Here is a 4,980-nt window from a genome sequence, read left to right on the forward strand (position 1 = left end):
CCACAGGTATACATGTATCTCCCCCATCCTGAATCCTCCTCCCACCTCCTTCCCCATCCTGTCCCTCTGGGTTGTCCCAGAGCACCAGCTTTGGGTGCCCTGCTTCATGCATCGAACTTACCCTAGTCATCTATTTTACATATGGTAATGTACACGTTTCAGCGCTATTCTCTCAGATCATCCCACCCTCTGCCCATGTTTTGATTGGGTTGGTGTTTTTTTTTTTTTTTTTTATATTGAGCTGCATGAGCTGTTTATAAATTTTGGAGACTAATCCCTTGTCAGTTACATCATTTTGCAAATATTTTCTCCCATTCTGTGGGTTGTCTTTTTTGCTTTGTCTATGGTTTCCTTTGGTGTGAAAAAGTTTTTAAGTTTGATTAGGTACAATTTGTTTATTTTTGTTTTTATTTTTTAGTCTAGGAGAAGGCTTGAAAAAGATATTGCTGCAGTTTATGTAAAAGGATGTTCTGCCTATGCTTTCCTCTTAAGAGTTTTATAGTGTCCTGCCCTACATTTAAGTCTCTAATCCATTTTGAACTTATTTTTGTGTATGATGTTAAAGAATTTCATTTTGTCACATGCAGCTGTCTAGTTTCCCCAGCACCATTTATTGAAGAGACTATATTTCCTCCATTGTATATTCTTGCCTCCTTTGTCATAGATTAATTGACTATAGGTATGTGGGTTTATTTCTGGGCTTTCTATCCTGTTCCAATTATCTATATTTCTGTTTTTGTGCCAGTACCATACTGTCTTGATGACTGTAGCTTTATAGTATGGTCTGAAGTCAGGGAGCCTGATTGCTCCAGCTCTGGTTTTCATTCTCAAGATTGCTTTAGCTATTTGGGGTCTTTTGTGCCACCATACACATCTTAAGATTTTTTGTTCTAGTTCTGTGGAAAATGCCAATGGTAATTTGATAGGGATTGCACTGAATCTATAGATTGCCTTGAGTGGTAGAGTCGTTTTGTCAATACTGATTATTCCAATCCAAGAGCATGGTGTATTTTTCCATATGCTTGTGTTATCGTTGATTTCTTTCATCAGCATCTTATTGTTTTCAGAATACAAATCTTTTGTCTCCTAAGGGAGGTTTATTCCTAGGTATTTTACTTTATTCTGTTTTATTTTTTTGATGTGATGGTAAATGCGATTGTTTCTTTAATTTCTCTTTCTGATATTTTGTTGTTAGTGTATAGAAGTGCAAAAGATTTCTGTGTGTTAACTTTGTATCCTGAAATTTTACCACATTCATTGATGAGCTCTAGTAGTTTTCTGGTAACATCCTTAGAGTTTTCTGTGTATACAGAGCATCATATAATCTGCAAACAGTGACAATGTTACTTCTTCTTTTCCAATTTGGATTTCTTTTAGTGGCAAGTAAAAAACCATGGTTCAAACTGGCTTAGACAATTGTTGTTCAGTTGCTAAGTTGTGTCCAACTCTTTGCGACCCCTTGGACTGCAGCCTTCCAAGCTACTCTGTCCTTCACTGTCTCCTAGGGTTTGCTCGAATTCATGTCCAGTTGTCAGTGATGCTATCTAACCATCTCATCCTCTGCTACCTCCTTCTGCTTTTGTCTTCAATCATTCCCAGCATCAGGGTCTTTCCAATGAGTTGGCTCTTCACATCAAGTGGCCAAAGTATTCGAGCTTCAGCATCAGTCCATCCAATGAATATTCAGGGTTGATTTCCTTTAGAATTGACTGGTTTGATCTCCTTGAAGTCCAAGGGACTCTCAAGAGTCTCTTCCAGCACCACAGTTTGCAAGCATCAATTCTTCAGCGCTCAGCCTTCTTTATGGTCCAACTCTCACATCCGTACATGACCACTGGAAAAACCATAGCCTTGACTAGACGGACCACTGTTGGCAAAGTAATGTCTCTGCTTTTTAATATGCTATCTAGGTTGGTCATAACTTTCCTTCCAAGGAGTAAGCGTCTTTTAATTTCATGGCTGCAATCACCATCTGCAGTGATTTTGGAGCCCAGAAAAATAAAGTCAGCCACTGTTTCCCCATCTATCTGCCATGAAGTGATGGGACCGGATGCCATGATCTTAGTTTTCTGAATGTTGAGCTTTAAGACAACTTTTTCACTCTCCTCTTTCACTTTCATCAAGAGGCTCTTTAGTTCTTCTTCACTTTCTGCCATAAGGGTGGTGTCATCTGCATATCTGAGGTTATTGATATTTCTCCTGGCAATCTTGATTTCAGCTTGTGCTTCCTCCAGCCCAGCATTTCTCATGATGTACTCTGCATATAAGTTAAGTAAGCAGGGTGACAATATCCAGCCTTGACGTACTCCTTTTCCTATTTGGAACCAGTCTGTTGTTCCATGTCCAGTTCTAACAGTTGCTTCCTGACCTGCATACAGGTTTCTCAAGAGGCAGGTCAGGTGGTCTGGTATCCCCTCTCTTTCAGAATTTTCCAGGACTTCCCTGGTGGCTCAGACAGTAAAGCGCCTGCCTACAATGTAGGAGACCCGGGTTCAATCCCTGGGTTGGGAAGATCTCCTGGAGAAGGAAACGGCAACCCACTCCAATATCCTTGCCTGGAAAATCCCATGGATGGAGGAAAATGCTTTGGCATAGTCAATAAAGAAGAAATAGATGTTTTTCTGGTACTCTCTTGCTTTTTTGATGATCCAGCGGATGTTGGCAATTTGATCTCTGGTTCCTCTGCCTTTTCTAAAACCAGCTTGAACTTCTGGAAGTTCACGGTTCACGTATTGCTGAAGCCTGGCTTGGAGAATTTTTAGCATTACTTTACTAGCGTGTGAGATGAGTGCAATTGTGCAGTAGTTTGAGCATTCTTTGGCATTGCCTTTCTTTGGGATTGGAATGAAAACTGACCTTTTCCAGTCCTGTGGCCACTGTTGAGTTTTCCATATTTGCTGGCATATTGAGTGCAGCCCTTTCACAGCATCATCTTTTAGGATTTGAAAGAGCTCAACTATATGGAGCCCAAGAAAAGAAAATCTGTCACTGTTTCCACCTTTTCCCCTTCTATTTGCCTGAAGCGATGGCACTGAATGCCACGATCTGAATTTTTTGAATGTTTAGTTTTAAGCCAGCCTTTTCACTCTTCTCTTTCACCTTCATCCAGAGTTTCTTTAGTTCCTCTTCACCTTCTGACATTAGAGTGATATCATCTGCATATCTGAGGTTGTTGTTATTTCTCCCAGCAATCTTGATTCCAGCTCATGATTTATCCAGCCTGGCATTTTGTATGAAGTATTCTGCATATAAATTAAACAAACACGGTGACAATATATAGTTTTGACATACTCCTTTCCCAAGTTTGAACCAGTCCACTGTTACATGTCCAGTTCTAACTGTTGTTTCTTGGCCTGCATACAAGTTTCTCAGGAGGCAGGAAAGGTGGTCTGGTATTCCCAACTCTTTAAGAATTCTCCACAGTTTGTTGTGATCCTCAAAGTCAAAAGCTTTAGTGTAGTCAACGAAGCAGAAGTAGATGTTTTTCTGAAATTCCCTTGCTTTCTCTATGATCCAATGAATGCTGGTGATTTGATCTCTGGTTCCTCTGTTTCTTCTAAACCCAACTTATACATCTGGAAGTTCTTGGTTCACATACTGCTCAAGCCTTGCTTGAAGGATTTTGAGCATCACATTACTAGCATGTGAAATGAGTGTACTTATATGGTAGTTTGAACATTCTTTCACATTGTCCTTCTTTGGGATTGGAATGAAATGATTCAAACTGGCTTAGACAATTAAAAAGTGTATCATCTCAAATAACAAGATGTCCATGGGTAGAGCTTGCTTCAGGCATGGCAAAATCAATGATTCAACAATGTCCTCAGAGAGCTAGGATCTTTTCATCTCTTGGTTCTGCAATCTTCAAAAAAAACTGCCGCTTAAGGCAGTTTGAAACATCACTTCAAGGCATACCATCACCTGGAGGAAAAGAAAAACTCTTTGTCTCCTTAGGAGGAAGGATATCTTTCCTAGAAGTCCCCAGGTAGACTTCATCTGATGTCTCCTTGGCCAGGATTGGACCACATGCTCATTCCTGAACCAATCACTAGCAAGAGGAATGGAAAAACCATAATTGGATTAGCTTACTTATTTGAGGTCAAAGAAAGGGCACTAAAACACTACCACATTTCCACTGTACAGAAGAGAAGACTAAGGCTAACTGAGATGAAGTAACAGAGTAACTTGCCTAAAGTAACACATCTAGGAAATGGCAGAACTAAGATATAAATCCAGTGCTTTCCTGTTCGTTGTGCTTACTGATCACTAATTACTTGTTCATTGTTAAAAGCTTACTGAGGTAGTACAAGGGGTGTTTTTCATCCAAGTATTCATTTTCCAAATCCCTAGAGTCAGAAGACTCAGAAGCAAAGCAAGAGACCATGAAGATATTCACTAGTGAACTGGCCAATTATAAAATTGCTCTGGCCTCCTTCCCAGGTTGATGTCAACATCTAAGTTCAGTCTTTTCTGAGTGTTATCAATATCAGAATATAAAGAGCAAACACAATGCCAACCATTTTTTCAAAGTGAAACTGAAAATATGAGAAAAGATTCACGAGTTTGTGAAGTCAACAAAAGTGATATTGGAAAACAACCGAAGTCTTAGAAAAGCTATGGATACATGAGAACTGGGCAGAATTCAATCAGTTAATAGTAGAAGAAGAGCAAGGCAACAAGGATGAGAACAAGATACAGGCTTCAAAGAATAATTATTTGACTCTCAAATTATTAAGAGATGTCTTTGGGGAAACCAAAGTCCTCAGATTATTTTTTAATAAAATGATCTTCTTTATGATCACGCCATAAAAAGCAAAATAAAAATGTCATACTGTGCTGTCATTCCATCTTGTCAGAAAAATCACACTATAAAGCAACTAATGCTTGAGTCATTCTTTGCTTGCCCCGAGAACTAGAACAGAACTGCAATTTCAGTCTCAATTTGTGAAACACGAGATAAACTGCTTCTCATAATTGTTG

The sequence above is a fragment of the Giraffa tippelskirchi genome, chromosome X (genome assembly GCF_054371585.1).
Source record: "Giraffa tippelskirchi isolate mGirTip1 chromosome X, T2T-mGirTip1v1.2.pri, whole genome shotgun sequence".
In the NCBI taxonomy this organism is placed as follows: Eukaryota; Metazoa; Chordata; class Mammalia; order Artiodactyla; family Giraffidae; genus Giraffa; species Giraffa tippelskirchi.